This window comes from Sus scrofa, chromosome 13 (genome assembly GCF_000003025.6).
Source record: "Sus scrofa isolate TJ Tabasco breed Duroc chromosome 13, Sscrofa11.1, whole genome shotgun sequence".
Classification (NCBI taxonomy): Eukaryota; Metazoa; Chordata; class Mammalia; order Artiodactyla; family Suidae; genus Sus; species Sus scrofa.
The window spans coordinates 20442293-20459013 of NC_010455.5; the positions used below are offsets into that span (position 1 = coordinate 20442293).

The 16721-nt window shown below is 40.9% G+C and overlaps 1 long non-coding RNA gene across 2 annotated transcripts in view; it reads left to right on the forward strand.

The window, feature by feature from the left end:
* LOC110256565 overlaps nt 689-16721 on the forward strand; it is a 392119-nt gene continuing 376086 nt past the window's right edge. Inside the window, exon 1 of one of the 2 annotated variants that reach the window (XR_002338199.1) lies at nt 689-4785. This is a non-coding gene — a long non-coding RNA (uncharacterized LOC110256565). Of the gene's footprint in view, nt 4786-9057; nt 9494-16721 lie in introns of those variants that run through there. The other variant, XR_002338200.1, reaches the window with a different exon arrangement.

Consider the following 16721-nt stretch of genomic DNA (forward strand, 5'->3'; position numbering starts at 1 on the left):
GCAAAGAGAAGTGAGCTGTGGACCTATTTCCAATCGAGCACTTCAAAAAACCAATAGGGCCTCAGAATAAAGCAGAAAGTTAAAATTTCAAAGAGAATATAATTAAATGACTACAGAGATGAGGTTGGAGAGGACAAGTGATGCTGAAGGAATTAGTAAAAGTGGAAAACCATTTATCACTCTGAATTCTGAAGGGGCAAGGAGAGGAAAATGAAGCTGATGAGAGTACAAGCTGAGAACTTGAGGCCCTGACATAATGTCCTTCTAGAGGTGCAGCTTTCCTATGACAACTGAGACGCTGAGACAAGAAGAAAGCAAGGGGATAAGTGCCTTGACCTCTCTCTGTCCCAGACTCCTGCTGTGCCTGCCCACTGAGGAACCTCAGAGCCCAGAGAATAAGGGAACATCAGTGATGGAAGGAATCAAACCTCAGGGCACCAGGGCAGGGCCTGGACATGAGGGAGAACACATGGAGAATGATGTAAATATCTACAACATGGTCAAGGCCACCGAAAACCATTTAGTCTTCAGGGTTTTTGTTTGTTTGTTTTGTCTTTTCTAGGGCTGCACCAGCAGCATATGGAGGTTCCCATGCTGGGGGTCTAATTGGAGCTGTAGCTGCCGGCCTATGCCACAGCAACAGCAACTGGGGATCTAAGCCACGTCTTCGACCTACACCTCAGCTCAGGGCAACGCCGGTTCCTTAACCCACTGAGTGAGTCCAGGGATCGAACCCGCAACCTCATGGTTCTTAGTCGGATTCGTTAACCACTGAGCCATGATGAGACCTCCTAGTCTGTCAGTTTTGACTTATCTTTTTCAAATAAATTACCCTCATGGCCTTTAACCATCTTCTACTTATCAAAGCAAAGGCCTTAGAGATGAAATATTTCATAAACACGTATCATTTAAATAATTTTTTAGTGTAGGATCTTAGAATTTGTTTGCATTGCTTAAAAATATCCCAAAATCCAAAAAACAAATCTGTGTGTGCTGACATGTAAGATGATCTCCCTTTCACTGAGAAGGATGCTCAAAGAGCCTGCAGGAGCTGAGACTTGTCCATGTACCTAAAGTGACACAGTGAGGTCTCACATTAAGGTTATAGAAATCCCCGATTGCCAGCATGCTTCCACACTGCCGTGAAACTCTGTGAGTGACTTGGGACCAGTGCAATGGGACCAATCCCATTCCATATTTACTGACCACCTAATATGTCTCAGACACTGCACTAGAGGCATAGGAGAGCTAGAGTGGCAGTAAGACATTATGGAATCAGATTTGTAGTCCTTTTAGAGACTCACCTAAAAGTACCTGCAATCTGCATACTGCTGGCATGCCAGTGATATTTTTGCCTATTTTTATAATAGTGGAAAAGCTATCGTCTACTCATTTGGTCCAATAATCTTCCTTCCATATTTTAGATCCTTCTATGATACCATTTTAACTTCTTCTCTTTCTCCATCTTTTCCTTCCTACCCACATTCACCAATTCTGTCTGCCTTACCATGTACAGAGAGCCAGTAGTTCCAGGGAAAGTACTGTGCAAGGATGAGGTTGCCTCTTGACCCAAGGGATAGGGGATACTTTGGGCTCTGAGGGGTATTGGTCCTCTGGTTATAACACCATGGAGTTAATTATCAAGCATCTCCAGGTACTTGGTATGGAAACAGGTAAATTACACATATAATCTCCTTTAATTTGCTCCTATGCATGCAATTTATTTGTGCACATCAGTTCTTTGCTTATAGTGCTGCTGCTACCAAAATGATGAGTGTCATGAAACTAATGAAAAGCAAATCATCCTGATGTCTAACTTTGAAGGCACTTTCTCAGTCTTCTCGGTTTTATGTAGATCTCACTTATTTTAATGCAAACAAGTCTAAATGTAAGATAAAGTCAAAATGGCTAAGTGGGGGAAAAGCCTTGAAAAGAGAAAATGGACATCATGAGGCTTGTGCTAGACTAACACTGGGCGAATTTCACCAACACATGTTATAGTATAGTAGATAAAGAGGCAGCATGAACACTAAGCCCAAATACTTGGTAACTCAGCCCACTCTGTTGTTCTGAGGCTGATCTCTCATGGGATTGTATTCCTTTCCTTCTGTCTTGAGCCCTCTTTCCCTGAAAACATCTCTTTTTTTTTTTCTGCCACTTTTTTCTTCATTTTTTAAAAACCAGCATGGGCTTTGGGGAAGGTTTCCTCAGCAACTCTGGGAAAAGTTGCGTTCAATTACAGAACCATAGACATTTAGAGTCAGGAGGCCATTTGGAAATCATCTAATTCATCTTCTTCACCTCAACTGCTAAGGACCCACAGTCTAGCAATGTAGGAATAGAAATGTCTGGAGTGATGGAAATTTTCCAACTCTGTATTGTCTGCTACAGTAGCCACTAGCCACATGTAGCTATTGTACACTTGAAATGTGATTACCATGACTGAATTCTAAATTTTATTTACCTGTAATTTAATTTAAATTCAGATAGTCCCATAGGGATAGAGGCTACCATATTGAATAGCGGAGGTCTAGAAAGTTCTTGGATTGTACCCAGTGTCACACTGTAAAGTGGAAGAACTCACCTGATTATATAGGCCTTTGAATCAGCTCAGGGGTCTTTAATGGTTTCAAATACTTCAGTAAATCAACCAACTTAGCCCAGAATGCATAATTAAGGTGCAGGGGAGAAGTATTGGCTGCCTTGGCATTGACAAACCAAAAAAAAAAAAAAAAAAAGCAAAATCAGGGTTGTCAGAATCTGGCAGGGCAAGAGGATTAGGGGTCCATCAATAGCAGCATCTTGTAATATGGTTATACCAGATATGATGCTCATATGCATGAAAAGATAAAGATGTTTGGAGGCATTTTAAACTTTCTGTAAAGACATCTGTAGTGGAAGCTAAAATGTTTATAGAACCATACACATTAGGCAGTGGGGGGGGGCAAGATAGACAGAATTGAATGTGTATAAACATGTTAAATTTATCTGGAGCAGGGAGTTTATAGACAAGCTCCTAAAAATGACAAGTTCAGGGACAGATAAGGAGTTCACTGGTTGCCTAGTGGTTAAGGATCCAGTATTATCATTGTTGTGGCCTGGGTTCGATCCCTGGCCTGGGAACTTCTGCATGTCATGGGGGTGGCCATACCCTGGCAGACTGGGGCAATGTGTCAGGAGAGATAGGCACAGAGGGAGTTAACACTTCCCTGAATTTTATTATTTTGATTTGTGTTTGTGCTTTTTTTTTAAATAAATAAAAGCAATTTCTATCAGCTTTATGGGTTTGAAATTAGGCAGAAAATTATCAGAAAAAAATTTTTTAAGTGGAAGGATGCCCGGAAAGAACACTGAAGGCACAATTAAGTAGATCACTGCTTTTCCTCATGTATTTAGCCAGACATACAAAAATATTTACCCATAGAATCATTTGTATTTGTCTAATATATAAGGCCAGAGATTTTTTGTCTGGCAATCTCAGTCTCTGGCTGCAGTAAGTTAGATCTTCTGTATAATTATTCAAGGCAGTCAAAATAAGATAAATCAGGCTGAATATAACACAAATGCAAACACAGCTCTTAACACACTCCAGTTGAAGAACAGCAAATATAAAGGCAGTTGTGATCTTGGCTCTTGAAATATTCCAGGAAAGAGTGTTCTTTGTACAGGGTCTACTCTGGCTATTTGACACACATGCTGAGAATTGAATGAGGTTAGAACCAAGAAGGAGCTCACTTATGAGAGTTAAGGGAAGTAAGGCAGAGATGCCCAGGTGGTGTCAATTAAAGTCCATTTGGAGGGCGGGACAGAGGCTATCAGGTGGCAGGTTTTACTGGGAAAGAACACAGCTCAGGAGCTGGGAGCTGCAGAGTCTGCTGATCCCTGGGCTGCAGCAACGGCCATTGCAGCAACTGGTGCCTCCTTCTTTCTTTGTTTCTAGTCCTTTAGTGCTTGTGAAGCTGCTTCTCCAAGTCATGCAGCAGTTTCTGGAAGAAGGAGCTCCTCCAGTCCAAGTGGTATCCCAGGCATTCCTGGGCCTCATCCTGAAGTGAGGCCCTTCGCTCGGGTTGGCAGGCTCCTTCTCCCTCTGCTCCTGCTGCTGCGACTGTTCTCCCGTTCTGTGGCATCTTGGCCATGCACTCTACTATGAGCTGCTCCCTGGCTTGACGCTTCTGCTCCTCTGCCAGCTGCTGCACCCTCAGCAACTCCTGCACAGCCACCGGGCTTGGGTATCACTGGCTCTCCTCGACCTTCAGCTTCTGCAGCTGTTTTCATGGTGGACACAGAGAAGCAAAGGCCACCCGGGAGATGGCGTTATGCTGTGCCAACTGCTTAGCCACATAGAGCAGCCCCAGCTTTCAGCAAGGGGTGATTGGTCATCTTGGGCAGGCCACCAGTGCCCCAGCGAGCAGTGTGGAGGCAGAGGCACTGTGGCCACAGGCGCTCTGGTCCCGTGTCCCAGGCAGGCTGTGCACTGGCCACGTGAGTGGCACTGTCTAGGCCATTAAAGTGCTTTCTTGAACTCAGTTTTGAGTATCCTGGAAGTCTGGCTGTGGATAAGAAGATGGGTAGTTGACCTTCTGAAGAGCTGCTGTACAGACACTGAAGGGCCAGCCTCAGAATGTGGTGAGTCCACAGATCCTAAGGAGGCATGGATATCTGGGTGAATGATATGGTTCATGGACTGGAGAACAAACAAGACTAAATTGAAAACTGGACCTCAATCAACCAGTTGAAGAAAAGCCATGCCCAACGCAGTTTCTCCTCATTTGCACTGGAGAATAGGTAAGTGGGGGTATTAATGGGGTGCACCATAATGTAGCCACCTGATCTTCTGACCGTGGTATGATAAGACCCTAAGTGTAATGATGAATTTATTCGTATATGATCCTCATACTTGATTTTAGCATCTCTATTTTCAGCTTTCACTTCTAAAAACTCCATTTTGATTCATTTTACATTCTTGAAGATGATCCATGGAGTAAACCTCTCAAAAACTCATTGTACCTCTGTGGCTTAAAATGGTGCAGGATTCTCTCCATCTAGGCCCTACCAGGGCAAAGGAAATAAAACAAAATGAAAGCAAGTTTATTTGCTTTCATTTCCTGTTATAAATGAGTTCTGAAGACAGTCTCATCCATGATTTTTCTATGACTGATGGGCCTGGAAAAACTCAAGGATTCCATCCTCCTACCTAAGTTGACTGCAGACTGACTAACCTAGTGGGCACTATCCCAGTGGGCATTTTTTGGTCTCCAAAACGAGATTTTTGCCAAAAATTCCCAAGGAAACTGTAAGCTAGCTCTAGATAGTATCCAGACTTCCTCACTTTCCTCCAGTGTCTGTAGATCCTTTTTATCAAGTTTGAATCTTCCCTCCAGAAACCCCCTTGCTTTCATTTTAGGCTCTTTGCTCTTGTAGGATGTCATCAATCACTACAGGTGTCCTACTTATTTCAAAATCAATTTCACAAAAAGTCATGCCTTCTGTCTTAATCTTCTCAGGCTTTCATGACAAAATATCATAGACTGGATGCCTTAAACAACACATTTTAATTCTTTTTAAAAAATAATTCAATGGGAGTTCCTTTAGTGGCTCAGTGGTTAATGAATCTGACTAGGAACCATGAGGTTGCAGGTTCTATCCCTGGCCTTGCTCAGTGGGTTAAGGATCTGGCATTGCCCTGAGCTGTGGTGTAGGTTGCAGATGTGGCTCAGATCTGGCGTTGCTGTGGCTCTGGTGTAGGCTGTGCTACAGCTCCGATTGCACCCCTAGCCTGGGAACCTCCATATGCTGCAGGAGTGGCCCTAGAAAAGGCAAAAAGAGAAAAAACAAAAAACAAACAAATAATAATAATTCAATAAATTTTATTATATTTACAGTTGTACAATCATCATCACAACCTAACTTTAGAACATTCCCATGCCAAACCCCTAGTCCACACATCCTTCCCCTGCCACCTGTCCCTTTTAGTAACCATATGTTTTTCAAAGTGAGTCTGTTTCTGTTCTGCAGATAAGTTCATTTGTATACTTTTTTTTAAGATTCCACGTATAAATGATATCATATGATATTTGTATTTCTATTCACTTATGATGATAATCTTTAGTTGCATCCATGTTGCTCCAAATGCCATTATTTCATTCTGTTTTATGGCTGAGTAATATTCCGTTGTATTTATGTACCACATCTTTATCCGTTCCTTTGTCAATGGACATTTAGGTTTCTTCCATGCCTTGGCTAATGCATGTAGTGCTAGTGAACACTGGGGTACCTGTATATTTTCAAGTCATGGTTTTCTCTGGAGAGATGCCCAGGAGTGGGATTGATGGATCATATGGCAGTTCTATTTTTAGTTTTTTTGAGCAAACTCCATACTGTTTTCCAGAGTGGTTGCACCAGTATACATCCCCACCTACAGTGTAATAGGGTTCCCTTTTCTCTGTACCTTCTCCAGCACTTATTGTTTGCAGACTCTTTGAAGATGGCCATTCTGGCTGGTGTAAGATGGTACATCATAGTAGTTTTGATTTGTGTTTCTCCAATAATTGTGATGCTGAGCATCTTTGCATGTGTTTTTTGGCCATCTGCATGTCTTCCTTGGAGAAATGTCTGTTTAGATCTCCCCATTTTTCGATGGGGTGTTTGTTTTGTTTTGTTTTTGATAATTCTTTTATAGTTCTGGAGGCTGGGAAGTCCAAAGTCAGGGTGTCAATTGATTGATTTCTGATGAAGGCTCTCTTCTTAACTTGCATGTGGTTGACTTCTCACTAACTACTCAGATGGCCTTTCCCCTGTTCAGGCACATGGAGGGGGAGAGAAATAGCTCTCTTCTACTTATTATAAGGTAGTAATGACATCATGAGACCCCCACCATTATGACTAATCAAACCTTAATTTCTACCCAAAGGCCTCATGCTCAAATATTACCACCTGGGGATTTGGTTTTAGTATATTAATTTGTGGGGGAAACAAGCATTCATTCCAAAACATTATACCCCAGCCCTCATCCCCCAAATCACGTCTTTCTCTCATGTAAAATACATTCATTCCATCCCACAGCCACCAAAGTTTCCACTCTTCCCAGAATCAATGCTAAAGTCTAAAACCTGATATATAATCTAAATTAGATGTGAGATTGGAGGTATATAATTTTCCTGAGGCAAAATTTGTCTCCAGCTATGAATATGTTAAATAAGGCAAAGTTTTATGTTTCCAAAATATAGTGGTATAGGCATAAACTAGACATTCCCATTCCATTGGGATAAATAGGAAAGAAGTTAAGGGTGACAGGACCCAACGAAATTGAAAACCTAGCAAAGCAAATTCCACTTCACCTCAAAGCTCAAGAAAAATCCTTGTTGGTTCACTGATCTGACCTCGAGACCCATGGAGATGGCAGTTGCAACTTCTGGACCCACGAAGGTGGTTGTCCCATCCTCAGACCTCTGGGTTGGTAGCCCATCCCTCAAGGCTTTGCCAGTGGCAGTAAGCTCCCAAGGATGGAGAAGCCCTGTCCCCAGAGCTCTGGGCACAGAGCTAGTATAATGGATGCAGTCCTGATCATTTCTGAATCATTTGCAGAGTCATCCTTTTCTTAAAGCACAGCACACATTCACAACTGAATAGCTGCCCGGTTCAGTACTGTAGGATCAAATAATTTTGACAATTTCTTACTATTTTCTGTCCCCTTCATTTGCAGATGGTACTGTTTCACTTGTAGCATCCCATCTCCATTCCTGGCTTCTGCTGATATGGCTGCTTAAGTCTGGGAGTGGTGCCCAGGATCACTTTATTAAATGGTTGTCCAGTCCTCCTCTTAGTGTTCTCTTCAAAATAAGCTGTCTCATTTTTTTTTAGTATGGATAAACCAATAATTTAAATATCCTTAAGTTTTGATTCTTTTTTTTTTTTTTTTTTTGGTTAACTATTCTATTTTCATCCCTCTCCTTTTGCATTTCACTGTAAGGACTAAGGAAGACCAGGCCACACCTTCAATGCTTTGCTTGGAAAGCTCTCCTGCCAAATATCCAACTTCATCACGCACAAATTCTACCTTCCACAAAACACTAGCATACATTTTAGCCAAATCCTCTACTACTTTATAACCAGGATCTCCTTTCTTCCAATTTCCTGTTCCCCATTTCCATTTGAGAATTCACCAGAATTACCTTTAGCTTCCATATTTCTAGCATATACCTCAAAACACTGCCAGCCTGTACTCATTACTGGTTCCTAAGTCACTTCCACACTTTTAGATTTTTTTTTTTACAGGAGTATCCACTTCTTGGTACCCAAATCGGTATTAGTCTGCCCAGACTGCCATGGCAAAATGTCACAGTACATGATGGGTGGTTTACATGATGGAAATGTATTTTCTCAACAGTTCTGGAGGCTTGAAAGTCCCAGGTCAAGATGCCAGATGATTCCATTTCTGGTAAGGGCTCTCTTCCTGGCTTGCAGGTGGCTGCCTTCTTGTTAAATCCTCTACTCAATTATCTCCCAAAGGCTCCATTTCCAAATAGCATCATGTTTGGATTTAGGGTTTCAGTACGTGAATTTTGAGGAAGGAAATAAACATTCAGTCTAAACAACTACTTCCCATGAATGTATGTTCGTGGCTCACAGGCCTGGCTGCCTAAGATCCTTTGCTTTATGATCCAACCCTCTGATTAGGCTAATTTATCCCTCTTGATTTGTTTTCCTCCAGCCCCTTAGCATGAGTGAGTGAACTTGGATTACACCACCCACAGGAGATGTTTGCCTGCATTTTAGTCCACACAGTATAATTTATGAATTTATATAACCACTCTTGTCCCCTCCCCAGAATATCTTTCACCTCAAAACCCATCACTTGTATTTTTTTTCTCGACTTCAATTACATCTCTAGCCAGTGTAGCAGTTTCCTTGGTTCATATAGGACCAAAACTGAAACATATTTGACAGGTGTGTGGTGCTGCTGAGAATTACCCTGATAAGGGAGTGATGTGAAGACGGCCAGCCAGGAATTTCACATTAACTTCCAATCTCAGGTTTTGTATTAGCTCTCAATCTGTTTATTATAGTTTCCAGTGCTCTGTGTTGTTTGCTTAACTTTTGGCATTCTGTCTTTAGCGATTTGACCATTTGGAGGTCAGCTTGACCCAAGCACAAAGCAATCTGACAGTCTAATTTCTTTTATGCCACCTGAGGTGTCCTCTGAGTTGCAGCTGGGGGAAATTCAACACTAAATTGTTTTTGTAATTGTTGATGTGTTGAAAGCTTGCAGTGTCCATCTTCAAAATCAGGCAAGGAGGTTTCCAGCTGGCTAGGACTTCAACAGAGTAATTCAAAGCTTAAGTCATGGACCCATGACAAATAGCTCCTATAGCTCTCTGCTGGTTAAAGGGAAATATCAGAAAGAGATTGGGTGGATTCTTGTAATTCCCATGGTTGCTGAGTGGGTTAAGGACCCGACGTTGTCTCTCTGAGGATTCCTGGATTTGCCCAGCAGGTAAGGATCCAGCATTTTGGCACAAGCTTCAGTGTAGGTCACGTATGTAGCTCGGATCTCATGTCGTTGTGTGTGTGTGTGTGTGTGTGTGTGTGTGTGTGGTTCCAGCTGCAGCTCCAATTAGACTCCTAGCACAGGAACTTCCATATGCTGCAGGAAAAAAAAAAAAGCAAAAAATAGCAAAAAGAGATTATGTGGCTTTTTAAAAATTTAGGTAGGAAGAATGAAGATCAAAGAGGGAAAGAGGGAGAGATGAGGAAAGAAGGATAACAAATGGTTTTTATACATAAATGTTTTCTCATCTTAATATAAGAGATTTGGAGACGTTTTTATTTTACTACTGAATCTATTCTGACGTTAATTATGATTTAAATTAGTTTTGGCTACTGAATATAGATAATCTTTGTCTTTAACATCAGTGAAGTTGTGATAATATATCTAGGACTTCAAAGAATGCAGATTATTTAGAGGTTTGATGGGAAGGTTTTCTTTTTCTTTTTTTTTCTTTTTGTTTTTTAGGGCCATACCTGTGGCACATGAAAGTTCTCAGGCTAGGGGTCAAATTGGAGCTGCAGCTGTTGACCTACACCACAGCCACATCAAAGCAGGATCCAAGCCGCATCTGCAACCTACACCACAGCTCACAGCAAGGCCTGCTCCTTAACCCACTGAGCAAGGCCAGGTATGGAACCCTCATCTTCATGGATTATAGTTGGGTTCATAACCCACTGAGCCACAGTGGGAGTTCCCAAAGGGAAGGTTGTCAAGTATGGGAAAACTTGAAATCAGAAAATCTTTAATTCTAAACTCTTTTAATTAATGATGCCATATCAATTATTTAAGCTCCTAGGACCTTAGTATCCAAATTTGCAGTTTGAGAGGGTTGATGGAGTGATGTTTAAGACTTTCATAAGTTCTAAAACAAGTATTCTATTCCATGCTATGCTATTCTGTTCTGTTCTACGGTGCTGTTAAAATCACTCATAAGTGGGAAAATCATATAGTTGACCATCCAAAACAGGACAGTTGTTTTGTTTTGTTTTGTTTTGTCTTTTTAGTGCCACACCTGTGGGATATGGAAGTTCCCAGGCTTGGGGTTTAATGAGAGCTACAGCTGCTGGCCTATACCACAGCCACAGCAACTATGTCTCTTTACGCAATGAGTGAGGCCGGGGATTGAACTTGTATCGTCATGAATACTAGTTGGGTTTGTTACCACTGAACCACAACAGGAACTCCCAGGACAGTTTTGATATCCTTCAAATTCAAAATTAAATATTGCTTTCTCAAAGAATTAACCTTTTAAAATGTTTGAAAGATCACAGAGGGAGATGGGAGGTAATTTAATTAAGTTTTCTTATGTAATTTGGAAATAAAAATTTTACTGCTAATAAAGAACACTTTATTTACATCAATGCTAGCACACCTGCACCTCTAGCCTAATTGTGTTGGATGCCATGCCTGGAGTTCCCATTCAAGGGGCTTCTTTGCTAAGAATCCTTCTTTGTGCACTGCTTCCTCCCATCCTGTGAGTCAGGAATGCCCCCTTGGGGCTCCCAGAGCACCAGAGCAAACTCCTAGCACAGTAGCCAGTGTACTGTCTTATAATTGTTGCTTTCCTTGCCTTTCTCATCCAGAAGCTGGAGGGCAGAATCTGGCTCTTTCATCTCTGTTGCCCCAGGACATGGGCACCAGTGTTGAGAACACAGGGAGGCAGGTGAGGCCCAGGTAAAGAAGCATTCCTTCATGGGTCATGTCATGCAGGACTTACTTGCCTGGACCGCAGTGTGATGCCTCAGCATTCAGTACCTAGGTGCCTTGCTTGTCTTACTCTAGCCCAGGCGCTGATGGATACAGTGCTTAGCACATAATAATCCTGCAGCAAGGCCAGTGACACAGGCTAAAGTACTGAGCTGTGGAGTTTTTTTAAATGTAGTTTTTTATTATTTCAGTATGGTGAGGCCAACAGATTGGAAAATGATGGCCACTGAAATGATGGTTTTTTACAGTTCCCAAAAGGACGGATCATCTCATGCATGAGGGGTCACACAGGGAAGCCTCAGGGTTGGTCAAGACCCAGAGGGAACTTGAGGAAAACACAAGGAAAAGACTTTATTGTAGTTTCTGTTAGAAGGAATAAGAAGGACAGGGCAAGCAGGCTTAGGATTAGCTAGTTTGTTTGAAGAATTTCAGTGGATTCTTAGGAATAGAGGCTGTCTCTCTCATTGTCTGCTCCCTTGCCCTGGAGTTATGAGGTCAGAGGAATAGTGTCCCGAGTGTGAGAGCCAAGATAAAGGACGTGGTTGGGATCTGGACTTTGCAAGTGGAAGGAACACTTCTAGGCCTATAGCTCCAGGAATTAATTAGTCCTGAGAAGGCCGTAACTCTAGGTCAGCAAGGCCCCAAAATGTCAAAGCATCAGAAGGAAAAGGCATATTTAATCCAGCCTTCTCTGAGTTTGAATATGTGCTGCCATATATAAGCCTCATGACCTTAAGCAATATCTCAGAAAACAGGAGTGTTAATAATGCAGCAACCTTACTGGGTTGTCATGAGGATGCAAGCAAAGAGCCTGGTACATAGCAGGTGCTCAAGAAATGTAAACAATAGTCAGTATGCGAAGTAGAATATCTGTAACATGGCATATGCGTTTGTGCATGTATACCACAGTTTGTGTGGAGAGAGGGCTTTGTGCTCTTTTGAAAATAACCTCCACTTTTGCTGTGCAGAAACTTTTAAGTTTAATTAAGTCTCATTTGTTTATTTTTGTTTTTACTGTCATTATTCTAAGAGGTGGATCTGAGAATATGTTGCTGTCATTTATGTCAGAGAGTGTTTGGCCTATATTAAACTTAAAAGTTTCTGTACAGCAGGAGTTCCCGTTATGGCGCAGTGGTTAACGAATCTGACCAGAAACCATGAGGTTGTGGGTTCGGTCCCTGGCCTTGCTCAATGGGTTAAGGATCCGGCCGTGAGCTGTGGCGTAGGTTGCAGATGCGGCTCAGATTCCACGTTACTGTGGCTCTGGCATAGGCTGGTGGCTACGGCTCTGATTCGACCCCTAGCCTGAGAATCACCATATGCCATGGGAGCAGCCCTAGAAAAGGTAAAAAGACAAAAAAAAAGTTTCTGTACAGCAAAGGAAACCCTAAACAGAAAGAAAACACAACCCACAGAATGGGAGAAAATATTTGCAAATGAATCGACTGACAAGGGATTAATCTCAAAAATTTATGAACACCTCCTACAGCTCAATACCAAAAAAACAAACAACCCCATCAAAAAATGGGCAGAAGATCTAAACAGACAGTTATCCAAACAAGACATACAGATGGCCAAAAAACACATGACAAGATGTTCAACATCACTCATTATTAGAGAAATGCAAATCAAAACCACTATGAGGTACCACCTTACACCAGCCAGAATGGCCATCATCAAAAAGTCTACAAACAATAAGTGCTGGAGAGGGTGTGGAGAAAAAGGAATCCTATTACACTGTTGGTGGGATTGTAAATAGGGGAAACCACTATTGAAAACAGTGTGGAGATTCCTCAGAAAACTAAAAATAAAACAACCATTTAATCAGTAATCCCACTCCTGGGCATCTATCCAGAGAAAACCATGACTCAAAAAAACACATGTACTCCAGTGTTCATTGCAGCACTATTTGCAACAGCTAAGACATAGAAACAACCTAAATGTCCATTGACAGAGGAGTGGATCAAGAAAATGTGGTACATATACACAATGGAATATTACTCAGCCATTAAAAGGAATGGAATATCGGCATTTTTAGCAACATGGATGGACCTAGAAATTATCATGCTAGATGAAGTCAGCCATACAATGAGACACCAACATCAAATGCTTTCACTTACATGTGGAATCTAAAAAAAGGACAGAATGAACTTCTTCACAGAACAGATACTGACTCACAGACTTTGAAAAATTTATAGTTTCCAAAGGAGACAGTTTGGGGGTGGGGGGATGTGCTGGGGTTGTGGGATGTAAATGCTGTAAAATTGGGTTGTGATGATCATTGTACAACTATAAATGTAATAAATTCATTGAGTAATATAAAAAATTAAAAAAAAAGAAAGAAAATAACCTCCGCTTTTGGCCACTTTGAGTAAATTCTGAGTAAGTCTGCAAAATAGGCTACCTGCTCCTGGAAACTTGAGTCTCTCTCCACGGTCCCGAAACTTCTTGCTTTGAACACAGCTAAAAATAACCCAAATAACTTCCTTACCTAGGAGATGATGGTGCTACGGACCTCACAGTGGAAGTCAGGAGATAGAGGGATTGTGTATTTATATTCCAAAGAAAGTTTCTGGGACTTTCTAAAGCTTCAAAAAAAGTTAGTTTTGAATACTTTGCAAGTTTCAGAAGAATCTCTCTATAGGCTGGTACAGTGATAGCAACAGCTTCTTCCAACATCAAGCAGGAATTTTTATTAGCATGAGGGCATGTTCAAGAGACACCCTAAACACAGCACATAGAAGCAGCCGTAGACAAAGGATAAGCTTTGTCATGAAACATTAGTTTCCATTTGACAACGTTTAGGGATTGGAGGTGATAAAGAGCGCTTAACTTCAGACCTTGTGCCTCCTATACCTGGGTTTACATCACTGGATTCGAAGAGGAGAAAAATCACAAATGATGAATTGTGTGAACAGGGAAGAAGCGGTCCTGTGTTTGTGGCAGAGACAAACATAGCAGCATTCTCCAGGGAAGTGTGCTAGTCTCATGCTGTCACTCAGTGTAAAATAGGATCCAGATCAGGAATCCTATGACAGTGAGAAGCCTTCCCCTGGGCTTCCTTCAGGGCTTGGAGTGGGTCTTTGCCAGGCAGCATTAGTAGGCTGCCATTATTTAAACCAAGCCTAAGTACATAGAAAGAGACTAGAGTGTGGGAAGCATAAACATGCTCTTAACTTCTCTAATTATAACAGTTAAAATATTTCTTCCTGCTCTGAGAAGCGCCCGTGTACTTTGGAACAGTGACATTGAGCCCATATACTATTAAGCCCTCACTACTCAAAAAACAGTGTTACTAAGTGTTAAATGGTCTCTTTACTCTTTTTAGTCATTTTTAGTGTATTCTTTTAAGAAAAAACTACAGTAACATTTACTGCAACTTTTACATTGTGGAATTTGTTGACAGAATATAGGTTACAGCACTGACCTTTGGAAAAATTACTTTCCTTGAGATAATTTATAACCTGTAGAAGGCATTTGGTGTCTTAATGTTTTCTTTTAGTTTCTTACTCTGTCACTGTTTCTTTTTATTGCATGAAGTAGACTCAGTATCCAGCAAAGCTTCTAGGATGAAAGCAGCTATCTATTTCCCAAATAGATTCTGAAGGACAGACTGAGATGGAGTAAAGGGCTGTGCATCTGTGAGCCTGATTAACCTTGTGTGGTTGGGTGAAAACTCTTGGCTCAGGTAAAGAAGGAAGAGGAGGAAGGGGAGGTAAAATGATGACAAGGTTTTTGGGTTTGTTTGGGCGTTAAGAATGCCAGGCATCTTGCTATGCTTTTTACAGATTTTCATAGACAATCTCCATCACAACTCTTTGAGGTAGGTTATCATCTTCTCCATTTTATAGATATGGGTGTTGAACCATAGCAAAGTTAATTGTCCAGAATCACAATTACTGAGTCCATTAGTTTAATAATTCTGATTAAACTGTTCAATTATTGTTCTTTATCAAATTATGCAAGTAAATAGATATTAATTAAAATCAAGTGGGACTTGGAAGTTCCTGTCGTGGCTTAGTGGTTAACGAATCTGACTAGGAACCATGAGGGTGCAGGTTCGATCCCTGGCCTTGCTCAGTAGGTTAATGATCTGGCGTTGCCATGAGCTTGTGGTGTAGGTCACAGACATGGTTCTGATCCTGAGTTGCTGTGGCTCTGGCATAGGCTGGCAGCTATAGCTCCGGTTAGACCCCTAGCCCAGGAACATTCATATGCTGAGGGTGCAGCCCTAGAAAAAGGCATAAAAAAAAAAATTCAAGTGGGACTAAAGGATTTAATGTGAGAAATCTTTCCCCATCATTCAGTCCTGCTCTACAGGGCAATATATTTTTAACTCTTCTTGGTTTTTTTCCTGATTTGTATCCCCGTATTTCTAAAAATTGTGGTTGTATTGGACTTTTTTATTTATCAAGTCATGACCTTCCTGTGAAGGTTCATATGACTCTGTTTTGCCTACACATATCCCCATTCTGATCTGTTATAGTTCTTCCAATCGCAATGTTTACTATTTCTATGTAAATGATATCTTCTGCTGATTAAAGGATTCCTTCTTTCTTCTTTTTACAATTTAAATTTTTAAATGTTTTTTTTTTTCCCCTGGGTCAGGGGTTGAACCTGGCCACAGAAAAGACCCAAGCCATTGCAGTGGCCAGGTCCTTAACCTCCTGTGCCACAAGGGAGCTCAAATTTTTTTCTTAGAATTAATATTTACCTAATTATTTCATTCACTGATTTAGCTGCAAGTGTCTTACAAATGTCTTTTCAAGTGTTCCAATAGATCTATCAAACACTGCTCTTCAAATGAGCTCAAAGTTAAAACACACAACCCTAGAGATCATCCTCTTCCTTTCCTTCCAGGAGAGACTGGTTTCCTTTCACACACTCCTTCTAGATACCATGCATCCATATCTTTCTATGCTTTCATACCCATTTTTGATAGCCTGTTTCCTCCAGTGATTTCTTTTAAGAAGAGTTATTATTTGTTATTAGAGTTTCCTTTCTTTTACATGGTTGAGCAGTTTGGCTGAATAAGGATTCTAGGTTGAAACTCAGAATTTTGAAAGTGATGCTTCATTCTTTTTTTTAGTTTCCTATGCAGCTGTTGAAAAGTCCTTTGCAATTCTAGATCCTATTCTATTACATATGACCTAACTGTTCAGCTTTAAAAGCTTTTAGGTGCTTCTCTTCATGCTCACTGTACTGAAACATCACTATATTATACATTGTATAGCGTTTGTGGGTGTGTGTGTTGTGCTTCTTTTTTTATCTTGGCATCTCTGTTTATTTATTTTTTTCTTCTGGTGATTTCTAACCCTCAATACTGGAAGTTTTTCTTATGTTATTCTTTAATACTATAATTGTGATTATTTTTTATAATTTCTTCCCTTATTATTCCATTTACAATCTCTTTATTCTGATTATTCCATTTACATCCTCTGTATTTATCTTTTAATTTTATTATCAT